This window comes from Rhinolophus ferrumequinum, chromosome 11 (assembly GCF_004115265.2).
Source record: "Rhinolophus ferrumequinum isolate MPI-CBG mRhiFer1 chromosome 11, mRhiFer1_v1.p, whole genome shotgun sequence".
Classification (NCBI taxonomy): Eukaryota; Metazoa; Chordata; class Mammalia; order Chiroptera; family Rhinolophidae; genus Rhinolophus; species Rhinolophus ferrumequinum.
In genome coordinates, this window is record NC_046294.1 from 62417067 (window position 1) to 62433715 (window position 16649).

Here is a 16649-nt window from a genome sequence, read left to right on the forward strand (position 1 = left end):
AATGATCTAATTTATCAACTTGCCACAACATAGATGCTTGGTTTTCTTAAGGCATAGGGCCATTTCAAGGGTTTAGCATTGTTTATTTTTTCTGAAAGTTTGAGTGTTTAGCAGCAGGTAGCTAGAGAAATCTTGAGGAGTGGAAGCACATTCCAGTGGGCCTATGTGTAGCCTTTATTCTTGACACAGCGGCTACTCTGCTCACATGCCTAGCGTGCCAGCCCTGGAGTGGCAGTTGTCAGAGGCAGGCTGAGACCAACTGGTTGAGACATAGTTTGCTCATGAAATGCCTTTTTATGGAAGATGCTCTCATGTTCCGTGCCCACTCCCACAGTCCCATCAACATGCATCTTCCCCAAAACTTTGTCCTCAGCCTCCCAATTTTTCTCTTTCCAAGCCCTTCACTAACAAGACAAGCCATTGAGAACTGTCCACGAGTCTTCATATATTCTGAGCTCAGAGTATTTCTTTTTCCACACAAATTGGAGGATCAGGTTTACTGACCTGCACTGTGCCTAGTGGGAAGCTCTTCCCTAACCCATCTTTCACAGCTATACATGAGTAAGACTGACACGCAGCCAGTTTTCCTTTCAGCTTCCACTCACAGACTGAGCTGACTCTCCATGATCCACACCGATTTTTTTCCCTTTTTTGGAGCCCTCCTCCAAAATGGCCCTGTACGTAAACTGCAAGATACGCACAGGTGGAACTGTGGACAATAACATGGAAGCTCAAGCCATCTAGCCACGCAAACTCATTTGTGTTCTCTGGTCATGTTTGACCTTTATCCCAGATGTACTACTTCGATCTTACGAAGGATACTGGTGGGCTTGCTCAAACCGTATGTTTTAGCGGGTCTGACAGAATCCATCCCATGATGAGCATGCTGGCTTCATGGTCTCCTGACGTCTATACCGGGCACTAATCTCCATCAGGGCCCAGTGAATACTACAAACTATTTTCTGTATGGTACAAAATAATCTGTTATAGATTGCATGTCCTGCTTCCAGAATCCAACAAGTTTATGTTGTGATTCTTCTATTGGTGCTTGCAGTAAATGACACAAGATGCTTTCCCTATAACAAATATCTTAATACTATACAGGCAGCCAAGTCATCTGGCCCAAGAGGAATAGTGTTCTGTATCACAGTCTGGGTATACTTCAGAGCCCTGCTCACACTCGAACCAAGCAGTGTTTTATATCACTCAGTAAACGGGTTTGGGCAAGATTCCAAAGGATAAAATATGGTACCTCCAGAATGTGAAGAGGTCTACTAGGCATTGTGCTTTATTTTCATAAGGATGCTCTGTAAAGTCCCAGAGCACTGGACAACTAAAAGATCCTCTGATATGACAGGCTTCTGAATCTTCTTGGTATTTATCAATGTTACCCCCAGCCCTAGAGTGCATGTCTTATCAAGGCTGCATTGTACTTATCTCAATTTCTGTAAAGCATTTCTAGTTTTGGGTGGGTGTGACACCCTGGTTGCCACTTTGTCCTTGCCATTCATTTTGACACTAACTTTGCTTCTATGTGCTAAGCATTACCACCTGGTTTTGTTTCTATTATTTTGAAATCCTATGATCTCCATTGCTTCAGAGAGCAATGGAACATCATCTCATGTACCAGCATCTCCTGTCAGTAGCCTTGGCCTCCAGAGAAGAGTCATCAATCAGTTTCTCAAGAGTCCTCATGCCTCTTTCACCAACGTGCTCCTATCTCTTTGGTAAATTGAATGTCTTCTGGATCCTTCCACAGACCATAATCCTTTGCTGTATGTAGTATGGTATATATGGTATACCTATCTTCCCGAGTCCTTTGATCATTTCTTCCTCTGTCTGCCATGGTAGTTCTGAAATTTTTATTTCACTTTGTGTGGGTATTTGCTTTCACCAAACCTCTGAGACCATACCAGCAGTGTGTTAGTGCCATATTTCAAGGTTTTTGCCAGAATGTTAAATTATGTATCACTGAAGAGTTCTCTCATATCAACACATTCTCCATTATCCAACTTTATGTTCTGGTCCATCCCCTATGTTCCAACACCCTAAGATCTGGCTCCTTAGTCGGTGATTAGCCAATCAGTCCTACCTCGTTAAGTCTCTGTTTGACTGTGCGTGTTGATATGCTCCTACAGGTTAAAATCCCTTTCCTCCCCTAGCCAAGTTCTTCCCCAGTCAGGTTATATTATGACTTAACTTGGTGTTTTGGTCTAGTTTTCTTTCTGATGGCCAGGAGAAGCAATCATGAGCGGGACATGTATTACCTGCTTCTGTGTTGTACCGGAGCTGGCTTATTCCAGCTCATGAGTGAAATTGTTGCATTGTTAAACATCCCATGAATTTTCTGAGCCAATTGTTAAACTGTTGGTAGCTTGAAATCAATCACAGTGTAAGTATTTACATCATGCAAATCAGCAAATGCTGCAAATCAGGGCTTTGCTCATTTGTTTGTTTTGATTTTTTTCTCAGATGACTGTGAAACATTTACCAGAATACAACTGGGATTAATCATCCCTCGGCAACAAGAAGTGAGTGACTTCACAGTCTCAGAGGGTTCATGAGTATTTAAGGATTTCATATATTTTTTAGTGTATTACCTACCATGTTTTCCCAAAATAAGACCTAGCCAAACAATCAGCTCTACTGCATCTTTTGGAGCAAATTTAATATAAGACGCAGTCTATTTACTACAATATAAAGCTGGGTGTTTATAATATAATATAAGACCGGGTCTTATATTAATTTTTGCTCCAAAAGACACATTAGAGCTGATTGTTCAGCTAGGTCTTATTTTCGGGCAAACAGGGTATATGTCCCCACTCAATATCTCAGAGTCCCGTTCCTACCTAATCAGGTTTCTGACCTGGTGTATATAATTTTAGAGGCTGAGAATTTCACATGTCTTGTAACTCTTCCACTACTATAAATAAATCCTGGGCCTATTCTGAAGCTTTTTTGTCCTTTGACGAAAGAGGATAAAAATCTTTATTTGTTGGCAAAGAAGCTCTCCTGCCAAGGCAGACCAAGAATTTTAAATTGATGACTAATCACTCTCAGTTTCTTGACGTATTTCTCTAATGTATAAATTGCTCCAGCAACAGCTACACGGTTCTTATAATTACGACTTTTCAGTAATTTTCAGTTACTTGAGATATTACACCTGATGGTGAATTTCCTTTCTTATTGTCCCATTCAAATTACCTTCATTAAAGTTTTAACAATTTCTTTTCCTAATTATCATCCAGCTTCAAAATGTCATTTTAGGCTTTGCCTCCTGCAACACTTTGGGCACCAATTGGTTGATCTCCCAGGGAAACAGACTTAGAAGTTCTGAGATTTGCAAGCAACAGGTTTACTGAGGAGTTATTAGAAAGTTATCTCTGGCATAACTGGGGTGGGAGTGGGGCGGAAGGGGGGCGATGACGAAAGTAGGATTTGGCACAGGGAGAAACTGAAGTATGTTCATTTGTAACAGTGGCCTCAGTCAGTCCTATAGGGAGCTCTGGAACAGGGATGGTACTATGGACCTGTCCTCCATCAAGCAAGGGGCTGGGCCTTTATTCTGCCCCATCATTCAGGTAATGGATGAGGATGGTTTTCCCAGGAAGGGATTCAGAAGGGATGCAGTAGCAACCAACACCCGGGCAGGAGAAACCACGGAGTTCTTCTGTCCTGAAGTGGTCAGATGCCTTTCCTCGATACCCACTCCAAAACAGGTGATCAAAATGACATTAATTTAGGAATCTGTCTTCATAACACTATGCCCTACATATTTACTTATAAAATGGGCTTGGGGGACTTCAAACTTTTAAAACAACATTTTCCTTTTAGAACTCAAAGATCTTCACTTCATTAGTTAGAAAAGATAAAGAAAATAGAGGTTATAGAAATCAGTCTCTCTTAGCGGTACTGTAAAAATGCACCTACAGCAGAGCCATTTCCTTTAATTGCTGCCACCCTACCCACACCCTTTAGGACGAGTTGAACTTTAGGTGTTGTAACCACAAGTTACTTCAGATCCTAACCACTCAATAAGTTTGCACCATATCTCATATCAATAACCTGTGACCTGTCACTCAACCATCTTAGGGAAACTACAGATAACATCGTAACATAATTTCTGTGTTCTTCTTCATAGAAAAAAGTGAACAGTAAAATATCATAAGGCAATGATTTACAGGTTTGCTTTGCAGAAAAGAATGAGAAGCAAGACCACCCCTGCACACAGGTGATCACAGGATGGAGTCTCCAAATCTGCCCTTTGAGATCTTATCAAGGATTTGGAAAGCATAGGAATTTACCCTACTCCCTCCCCTTCCTCTTTTGGTCCTTAAAAACCTGACTCCATCTAAGTCTTCCATCTCTCTGTTGGTGCCTTCTCGATCAGTAGACCTTTCTTTTCTCCAAATTTTGACATTTGGATTTTGGCTTTGTGAAGGATTGGGCACATGAACCAAGTTCAGTAACAGCACCCCAGGATTTTAAATAACAGGGATCTCACAATACGTATGATCTGAATAAAAGATGAGCAGTTGCTTCCAAAGAGAATCACATAGTTTAGAATGAAGCATTTGGTATATTTTAACTATAAGGAGAAATGGAATTCCTAACTCATAATAGTCAATATATTTCCCCTATGTAAATAGGTCAGATTAGCCATGGAAATAAGAACTCTGAATAAAACTTTTCAAACTATTAACATAATTAATATTTTGCTATAATTTAACAGTTATGTGTCTGAAAAAGAACTCATTTCCTAGAAAACTACTGGGAGTAAACTCAAAAGAAATGTTTGTCAGAACGTACAAATTTCAGGTATAAGATGAAAAAGTTCTGGGGAATCTAATGCATATCATGGTTTACTATTATTATTAATACTGTCCCATTGAACACTTGAAATTTGCTAAGAGAGTATTCTTAAGTGTTCTCACCACACACAACACAACACACACAACACACACACACACACAGGATACTGTGAGGTGAGGGATGTGGTTAATCAGCTTGATTGTGTTAATCATTTCACAATGAAACATATATTAAATCATAACATGTACATTAAATATATTCTTTATTTGCCAATTATACCTCAATAAAGCTGGAAATAGAAAAAAAAACTCACTTCCTATATCACATTTTCACAAAGATGAGTCCTACTCCATTACAAAGAAGCTTATCAGAATATTTGATCACCAAAATATCAAAATCAGATTTCCTAATTTTATTGAGATAAAACAACTCTTTAGCAGTTCTAAGCATTTCTCTCCATAAATCCAATAACACTTTCTATTTGCCATTTACTTAATGGTTACGTATGAATGAATATGTAATGAAACAACAGTTCTTGGTGCTGTTTGATATCTGAGTACAAAAAACATTATTCATGTATTTTTTATTGTGTAATTTTGTATGTGAGAGAAGCTGGTCAGTTTTACAGAAAGTATGTTCTAAATGATCAAAAACATGATGAAATTATTATAAAAGGTATGTGTCTTTTAGAAAATTCACTTTTAACAGAATGTTAACAAATCTGTAGACCAGAAACTGTTCCTAATTTGCTAATGAGTAAGGACAGAGAAGACAGAAATGGAACTGCAAATAATCTAATAAAAGGTCTTTCCTTCTTTCCTTTTTCCTTCCTTCCTTCCTTCCTTCCTTCCTTCCTTCCTTCCTTCCTTCCTTTCTTCTTTCCTTCCTTCTTCCTTCTTTTTATAAAAAAATTTTACATATTCAATCATCTTTCGAGGACAGAGAATATATGTGTGTGTGTGTGTGTGTGTGTGTGTGTGTGTTTACACTTACATATATAATACAAATATACATAGCTTCCAAAGTTTTATATTAATTAGTGTGAGTGCAATAATTATCCATGCCACAGTTAGTATTACTTTGTAGGATTAAGTCATTATAAAACTTAAATTTTATTGGGTCAACAAATAAAAGTCTGATCTTAAAAACATTTTCTAAAACGTAGGGAAAGGCAAATGAAGTTTGGAAACCTACAACAATAAAAGAATTGAGGTGTGAATCTATTAGAACAAAATTTAGGAAACAATGTCTGAGATATGTCAGTGTTGAACTGTAAATTGCTGTCTTGCCTGGTTGAGACTACAGACAAGCGTGGGAGAATTATACTGCCTGAAAGTGATTTATGTGAATAAAAAGGAGTGTTAGCCCTCTCTCTAAGACAGCTGTGAAAGGTTTAAGAACTGGGGCAGATGCAGTAAATGTGTAGGTGGGTTTAGGAGGTGATATGTGTTCATGTCTCATAATCTCTGCTTCCTCTATAAAAAATAAAGCCAGGCCATTTGACTGTTTGAAGGAGATATTGGCAAGAAACTGCAGAGGACTTAAGGAAATGGTGAACATTTGGAATAACTGCTGAGAAAATGAAAAAGAAATAGTCCCCTTATAAATAATAAAAATAATTATATAAAAAACATCAGTAATATTGAGGGTACATCCATGATTAGATGCCACAAATGATACTGAAGCTATTGTTCCTGATAGCTGATATCTTTTTTCTTGCACAAGTGTTGAGCAACCCCAATTTTAACACAGAAGATATGCTTTGTTATTTGTGCAGCGGTAGAGCATTTCTGAACAAAGGACACTGAAGTTACAGGTAAGAAATCAATTAGGACCATGTTAGTTCAGTTTGGAAAAGGTCTAAGTAACATAAGGAATGAGTGACATTCATATGAAGAATATAAGACACAGTAAGAACTTCAATGACCTATAAACATTCAAAAAAGTAATTTTTTCACTTTAGTTTTAATATGAAGTGTTTGAAATATGCAATTAGCTCATGGTATGTATGCATTCTAATGACCTATTAACCTAAATATTCAATCAACCAAATCATGTATTCCCTGACCAGTCTAGATAAACAGGAGTTTGATTTATGTCTCTGCTCAGACACATACTTCAGAAACCATTTATATCCAAATCAATCCTAAATTTCTTTCCATAGTATGAGTCACTGGAACTCTTGAGATTTACGATACTTTACACATACCAGAGGGCAATTAATGAGAAGGCAGAGCAATTGAAAGATGGTCTAAATTTAAATATCAAATACAATTACCTCTGAATTCTGTTTGAATTTATTCCATTAATTACCAGAGTCACTGTGCCCCATCTTTCAAATATTTCCTAATTCAAAGTTATTACACTCATAAAAGTGAGTTTGATGAGAAGTTATTCAGGTCACGGATAGGCCAATCTTTCATGAAATGACTTGTTTAATGTATTGTCCCACCTCATGTTTTCCTCTCCTCCATAATAAATATCTGTTAAATGCTGTAAGCATTTAATCTAATTAAAACCTCACACAGGATTAGTATTACGACATATATACTAATTTTTCACATGAGGAAACGAAGTCTAGGGAAGATTAAACAACTTGATCTAAATCAAGTAGCTGACAACCACTTCCCTTATCTAAACAGATCTATCTGATTCTAGAATCCAAGACTTAAATATTCTGCAATTCCACCACATCGTACCTCTTCCACATTCTACTTCTCTTTCTCCATTGGCACGTGCTTTTTAAGCCAAACTATAGATTCTAAGCCATGCATTTTGGACACTGATTCTCCCAGACTTACGCAGACACTGCTCCAACTTACCTTGTCTCATGTACAGTCTGCTAGACTGTTGACCTTCTGAACCCATCCCCTTCTAGATCTGGCATGCAGAATTGTCCAAGTCCTTTCAAAAGTTTTGGTATGAGTCAACCCCACCAATATCTCAGATAGAATATTCTGGATTTTTTTGTCCTTTAGAACCTAATCTGTTTTGCCAGTTTCTCCAGTCAAGTCCACATAGTTTCTTTGAGTTGGAGGTAAGTATATATTCAAACATTATCATATATACATAAAACCATTTCTGCAAGAATGTGCTCATTGAAATAAAGAAACAGTCTTACTTATCTTTATTCCTGTTGCATTGTACAAGTCTTGAATATAATTGTGTCTTAACTAAATGGAAAATTAGTGGACAAAGGTCTAACATTTGTCCTAAATGGAAATTTAGGACAATGTTATACCTTAAGGGACATAGTGACCACAGTGTATACATGAGGACTATTCTGGGTAAACTGGAACATGTTCTCAGAGTCCTCCTGTAACCTGAGAACACATACCCTTTATAATGAGACCATGAAAGTGAAATAAAGGAACAGTTCGTCTTCCCCATGTACTATGACAAAATTATGTGCAACCAAATACACTTGCAACATTTTCCAGAATTATTGTAATTGAAGAGTAAATAAAGGAACTTAATGGGAACAGAGAGTGTTTACAAGTTAAAGATTTATTAAGAAGTAAATAAAACATATTACTTCTGTTCCAAAAGAGGGAATTTTTTAAAAAGTTTGGAAACAGTTACTAAGACTAGACATCTGAGGAATCCTACTTTCTGAACTAGATATTTTTTCTGACCAGATGCTTTTTCTTACTAGATATTCTGGAAAGCAAAGATCATGTTGTCTATGGTTCTTGATAAACATAACAGTCTTATTGCTGCAAACATTATTGAAAAAACAAAGGGAATTCCTTTAATATAGATGCTTTAAGAGTTAAACCACGGCTGCCTTCTTACTTCAAATGTTAAATGAAGTCTTTAATGATTAAATTTTTTTAACAACACCAATAGTATTCATTGTATACAGTGTAGAATGCTTCTAGCATATATTATTTTAGTAAATGCTTACTTCTGTCATATTAGACACATCGTTTAACAAATCATATATTTGTATGTATATTAAAATGCTAAGGAATATACACTTTACGGTAAGATTGTGCCTCTGTCCTGTATTACTACTGACCTAAAGATTAGCTTGCTAATATATTTAAAGAATGATTATAAAAAACTGTTCCTTTTGTCAACTCATACGTATGATAATTAATATTTAAGTATTTCACAGTAAAACTTCAGTTTTGTAAGTAATACTTTCCACAGTATGAGTAAATTCATCAAATAAAAATCTCATGTTGAAAGACTATAATTTGATAATGCATTTGAATTGATAGGAAGATATAAAATTTATGACTAATCTAGTCCCCTTTTTAAAATACGTAGATGCAAGTTAAATAATTTTAATGATGAGTAAAGATAAAGATAGACATAACAAAGCTTTATTTTATAGCTATAGTGGGCAACAAGTAAAAGAAGACGGATAGTGTTCCTTGCATTTCCCAACGTAGACTGACATGGAAAAGAAAAAAGCTCTTGAGAAAACGGAGAGATAAGAGTGAGGTGAACCAACACATGCATAAAATATATAATTAAAGATATACTTCATGTACTTTTTATATTGAGATTTACTTTTTACCAAGCATATTCTGTGGGATACAGAATACCAATACTAATGTTGAAATAAATAAAAAAAAAATGTAATCCAAAAAATCTCAGTGATTTAATGTAACAAAGATTTGTTTCTTACTCACATACATCCAGTGGTGGTCTGAGCCATGTGGGTACTCAAGGACTCAGATTGATAGAAATTCACCATATCTGCATCAGGAAATAGAGAGACATAGAGAACCCAACTGGATTATTTTTAATTCTCTCATCCCACAAGTAAAACACAAAGAATGTAGTATTCATGAAAATTATAATCTCTGATATATGTAGGTTTGTATATATATACATATATATATATATACACACATATGTCATTTTCATTTACAAAAAGATTTTCTGAAGTTACAAAACTAGGATATCTAGTAAATGGTGTCACTAAGAGGAAACCCAAGTCTTCTCTCTTTCTCTATATTCTCTTTCCAATGCATCCCATTGCATCAGCAGGTTAAGAGTAATTCCAAATATACTCTTATATGTCAACTTTCTGTTTTAATTAGAATTATAAAGAAAAATCTTTAAGAAAGACTATTTTTAACAATAATTAGATTTGTGGTCACAAATTGAAAATTAAAATATAAGAGATTCTAAAGAGGAATGTGTACTTGGACACATGTTAATGTCACATGATTAAAAGTCTCTTTTAAGTGAGAAAAAGTTGAAAGAGTAAAAAATATCTTATATTTTTAAAATATACCTAAGCATTTTTAAATATATGTATGTATTGTTTTGGATATTCATTGAAATAACAAAAATGTTTAATTTTAAATAAATGTTTTTAAAATTATTTAAATAAATATTTTTAAATGTATGTGTATTGTTTACCTATTCACTCCAAAAAAACAAAATTCAGCTTTCTAATCACACTCATCCCACTAATTTGTCCAATATTTGTCAATTTATAGCTATTAGGTTGGTGCAAAAGTAATTGCAGTTTTCCAATTATTTTTTTCCTTATGACTGTAATTTCCTTATGAATTACTTTTGCACCGACCTAATATCTCCATGGTGATAAACTGTGATGCTGCAGACACCAACTAAATCAGGCTGGAGGGGAAAAGATGATTTTAGAACAAAGGGCTCCTAGTTCATACACAAATAACCTGGTAATCATCAACTATGAGAAAGTATAAAGGAAAATGAAAGTATTATAGAGGGAGTATAATGATCATGAAAAAATAGAAAACATTATATGAAAAAGTAGAAAATTGGTACTTTAGCCTTCTAAACAGCCCTAACATGAAACAAACTGAACAATCAGCTCTCACTACAGTAAACCACGATCTTTTCAGGCTACTGGCAATCCTTCACAGATAAATAAAACAGATAAGTATAATTTTGATAGGACAGAGTGATATATTTCTGAAAACTTCCAAGAAATGTATCAAAAACTGTAAATAAACAAGAGTAGTTTAGGTTTGCTTTTTTAAACCCCACAAGGTTAACTTTGTTTTATTTGGTTAACTGCTTTATTTGGGTAACTGCTTTATTTGATGGACTAAGAGACATTCATGAGAGTGTTTATCTGTTCACACTGCAGAATGTGTCATTATTGGAAAATTCACCCCTTTCTTTTGAAGTTTACTGTATCCTGTTACCAGAAGTAGAGTTCTACATGCAAAAACTTAAAATGTATTGCACTATATGTTAACAGATGAATGTTCCTAATTCCCTATTTCTTCCTGGAGAGTACCATGAGTGACCTTGCCTTGGAGGTAGGTAATTTGGACAAACTTTTCTAATCCAATTAAAAGAGAAGTCTTACTTAATCAATCACCTTGTGCCACACATCCATTCCAGTACACAAGAAACCTGAAAATATGTATTTATTTATTCATCTGTTAAATGAATATGTGCTGAATATTTACTGTGTGCAAGTGTAACCATACGCTAAGTAGATCACCCCAAGTTAAATTGAAAAAAGTTACTAAATTTTCTATTGACTGCTCTGTTAGCATATTTTCCAGGAAATGGTTGGGCCTCCAGATAACCACCTGCAGAAACCACTGAAGGGAGCCAAAAGAAAACAGACTCAAACCGGTGAAGGCAGCCATTATGAGCTCATTACAATAGTAAACCCCCCCTTCTGGGAGTTTAGATGCCATTTTCTGAACATGCAGCACATGACGAGGCATAACCTACTACTGCACGGACACCAACCCGACACCAACCCCTTACATGCCGAGACAAAATATTCCATCATGAATATGCATTATTTGGCAAGATAGCAGCACAGAGGCTCCATAGTTCAGGGAGTCACGGCTTTGGAAATTATTCCCCGTGGGCTCCTTATTTGCTGCAAATAAATTGTGTGCTACTTGGCAACCACTCTTGATGTTATAAAGTCTGGTTCCTTGCTCACAAAGAAGCAAATTCAAGTTTGGTTTGGTAACATAAGCACATTTCTGTTTTTTATAGACCACTGCTTTAGGAGAGTCAGTAAGTTGACATCATACTTATAAATCCGTTAGTATATCATTCAAATATATTTTTACATAATATAGTCTCTCTCCATAAACGCTTGCACAGATATATGTAATCGCACCACAGAACCACGTTTTAGAGTTATATACTCTAAAAAGATGTTGGATCAGAAGATAAGTTATAGTAAACAGCATACAAATCACAGGAATTTTGAAAGCAGTAAAAAAAAAAATGAGGGAGAAAATATGACTAGCATATTGCCAATGATTTATCAATTAAATAACATAAAAACCTATCATCTATTGTTAGTACTATTTCAGTTTGTGTGTGGGGGGGGGGAGTGTGTACACTAGAAAGAGAAAATAAAAATAAATCTCAGAATGAAGACCAGCTCTTTAATGGTTTAAATTTATTTTTATGGAAACATCATAAAAAACTAACACCAGTCTATATGGTGATATTTAGAATTTCAAACCTTTTTAGTTAGACAAACTTTTAATTGTAGAACTTCGGATGAATTTTTTCACCTTTGAAGTGATCATAATTTTTTGTGAGTTGTAAATCATAACACATGTAAATGTCTTAGTGTTAATACATGCACTATCAGTGTGTAATATAGTAACATTAGGGGAAGTTGGATGAATAGTTTATGGGGATTCTCTACTAACTTTGGACTTCAAAAAATCTAAAATGAATTTCAAAACAAACAGTCATATGTGGGGTATAGGGTGTGTGTGTGTGTGTGTGTGTGTGTGTGTGTGTGTGTGGCCTGGCACATTAAAAAGCTGTAATGAATAGCTACCGATCATAAAACAAACACACCAACAGCTACAGAGGCAATTGAGGCTCAACCAAATTATTTTACAGGCAATATTAAGTCAATGGCCATTGCTATGTCAACACGCAGCATCTCTGGTAGAATGAAGATGTCCATAAAAACCTATGCTGATTTTTATATTCCTTCTCTATTTTCAGGAATTATTCAAAATCAATTTTCCTTCTATTATATGCATATTCTAATACACTTTTTCTCAACTGAACCCTTCCCATAGACATTTAGAAACTCCCAAATGTCTTTCTTTTTAAGTATACAATCAAACAAACTAATCTTATTTTTATTTCAAATTTTCTACTCACGTCTATACCTTTCCTCTTCTTCAGCAAAGTTCTAGAAGAAATTTTCCACATGTAATTTACTCACTTATTTACTTTAAGCCCATTCAAATATGGCTCCTGCTACCAATATTTCACCAAAACAGCCCTCAATCTAACGACTGATGATACCCATATCCAACCCAATGGACATATTTAGTTCAGTACTTACTTTACACAGATCTTCCTTATTAAAAGAGCTACTTTTCCTTTAGCCTCTAAGGTGAAATGTTCTCCTGTCTTCTCTCCCTTTATGTCTGCGACTTCTCCATCTCCATTGCAGGTTTCCTATTGTTGGCGTTATTAACCCTCAACCTTAGGACCACAATACTTTTCATTCTATACACAAATAATTCACAATCTGCTGTCTTCAGCTCAAAGCCTGCTCTGAGTCCCTGATCTATGTTTTCAAGTATCTTCTGAGCTTCAATGGTTCAAATGTGCCTCAAACTATTGTCATCGCAAAGTTTATTACCAATTATTCTTTCAGGGCTTCTTATTTCAGTCAGTGAAAAACAGCTGCTTCGTTCAAACAGCAAACCGGAGACCTAAAACTCTTCTTTGAGGCTTCTTTTTGCCTTTATCCAGTATACCAAATCTATTTCTAAATACTAATACTAGTCTTCAAATTCAGCTGCTGTCTCCATCTTTTTAATGCCAAATACCCTAATCCAAACTGCCATTAATCTTTTCCTAGAATTCAACGATAAATATTAGTTCTCTTGTACTCATGCTATTTTCTTTCCAATATGTTCTCCATAATGCTGCTTGTATGTTCAAAAATGAAACTATCTGTATGACATTCCTGTTTAAAAGAATTCAATACTATTGAGAAAAGGCAAAATCTATAATATAACTTTGCCTGTGAAATGAAGCCTGCCTCCTTTTCAGCACCAACACATATTACATTGCACCTTGCTTTCTTTTCCCAATTAAATCTTCTTTTCCCAAGGAAGTCTACTATGACTTTCTTGAATCTTCCATGCTTCTTCTCTGCTTCCTGTCTTTGGAAATCTATGCCATGGGTTGTTGTGATTCTAGAGGAGCGTGATTAAGAGCATGGTATCAAAGAACAGAGATGTATGGGTGAATCACTGATTTTTTAATTTTATTTTATTTGCTCTATGATTTAAAGGAAGTTTCTTATCACTTTTAAGCTTTAGTTTCTTCATCACTAAAATGGAGTGTGTAGTAACATTTACCTTATAGGCTTCCCAAGTGTATTAAACAAAATGAAACAGAATAACGAGCTAAAATGTAAATGTAAGTCACTTGCTTAGTACCTTTTTACAAGTCACTTAACACTTTTAGACAATTAGTAACCACATATATGCTGGACTGTGTGTATATATTATATAGTGCATGTATAATGCCGACATGAATGTCTTATTGATGTTTAAAATATGAGACTATATAATAGGAAATAATCATTTTCCCTTTTAACTTCTGTTTTTTGACAGTTATTTTTTAACAATACCATTAATGAAATACTGTAAATATTCTGTATCCTGAATACTAAATATTCTTCATATTCTGAATACTCCAAAATTTTAAAAAATTAGGGAGGGGTTGAAGAGTGGCATGATGGCAGATTTTAAAATTAGAACCATCGAAAGGGTATTGGTGAGAATCATTCAGTGCAAGAAATAAAGCCTTCAAACATGAATGGTCTTAGAAGAAATCAAAAGGAGTAAACTCCTTGACATTGGTCTTGGCAATATTTTTTTTTGGAATTGACACCAAAAACAAACATAGCAAAAGCATAAACAAACAAGTGGGAATACATCAAATTAAAAAGCTTCTGTATAGCAAAAGAAACCACCAACAATTTGAAAAGGCAACCTATAAATGAGAAAATATTTGCTAATCATATATCTGGTACGGGGTTAATGACCAAAACATATAAATAATTCATACAATTCAATAGCAAAAAAAAAAAAAAAAATCCGATTTTTAAACAGGCAAAGGAACTGCATAGACATCTTTCCAAAGAAGACATCCAAATGGCCAACAGGTACATGAAAAGGTATTCAACATCACTAATGATAGAGAGATGCAAATCAAAACCACAATGAAAATTCATCTTTCACCTGTTAGAATGGCCATCATCAAAAAGACTAATGTTGGCAAGACTATGGAAAAAAATGAACCTTTGTACACTGTTGCTGGGAATATAAATTATAATCACTATGGAAAACTTTATGGAGGTTCCTCATAAAATTAAAAATAGAACTGCCGCAGCCTTCGTGACCAGGAGGGCTCTGCCTGAGAGGGAAGGGTGAGGAGATTGAGAAAAGACACAGAGACAGGAAAGCTGGGATCAGGAGGTCCACTGTCCACGAATGGCGGAGCAGTGGTACAGTCTTTATTTCACACACAGTTTTTATACAGTCTTAGAATAGTTATCTATACAAACAAGTATTAGCAGAACAAGCAGATATTTTTAGAACATTTTGTTTTGTGTATTGGCCAGTTTGTAGGTCTGTGACTGCATTAGTGTTATCTTGTCCTTCCTGGGAAGATTGCTGAGGCGAGGCTTCCCATGGGAATGACCTTGTAGCTGCGAGGCCCTTGTCAGCTCACAGGCCGCTTCCCACAAGAACTACCACATGATCCAGCAACCCCACCTCTGGGTTATATCTAAAGGAAATGAAGCACTATTTCAAAAAGATATCTGTACCCCTATGTTTACTGCAGCATTTTTTTAAATAGCCAAGATATGGAAACAACCTAAGTGTCCATCAGGAGATAAATGCATTAAAAATGTGATATGTAAACTAGTATACTATGGAATAGTATTCAGCCATAAAAATAAAGAAATCCTCCCATTTGCAACAACATGGATGGACACCGAGGACATAATGCTAAGTCAAATAAAATCAAACAGAGAATGACAAATACCATATGATTGCTCTTATATGTGGAATCTGAAAACAAACAAACAAAAAACTCATAGAAACAGAGAACAGATTGGTGGTTGCCAGAAGCAGTGTGTTGGGAGTTGGGGGAAAGTGCTCAAAAGGTACAAACTTCTAGTTGTAAGTTAATTAAGTTCCGGGCATACAATGTACAGCATGCGATAATAGTTAACAATACTGTATTATATTTGAAAGTTTCTAAGAGAGTAAATCTTAAAAGCTGTCATCATAAGAACAAAAACTGTATGTTAACTAAACTTACTGTGATAATCATTTGCAAATAGGTATATACATATATTACATCATGTTTACACCTGAAACTAATACAGTGTTATATGTTAATTGTATATCAATAAAACTAGGGAAAAAAGGATACTAAAATGGATTCAGTGTTAAAAAAAAAAAAAAGAAGAAGAAGAAAGAATGATCTGCCATGTGAGGTAGTATGTTTTTACTTTTTTAAGGAAAGCATGAATGATTACCTACCAATAGGTAGGTAATCTACCAATAGGTGAGATTTCTGAATTTGTTAAATATCTTCTGCCCTTCATATGATTGTTATGGTAATTAAAGTATTGAATTCATGCAAATCACATAGAATGATCTCTGCCACATAGTAAGTGCTTAACAACTGCTAGTTACCCTATTATTATTTATAAGGTATCTACTGTGTCTTATCAATCATATGTATGATGCACTACTTTTTTGCGTGATATCTATCCTCTGTCAAAGTGAGTTGTATGTTAAACATCAGCATTTGTATTCTGTCCTGGACATACATTAAAA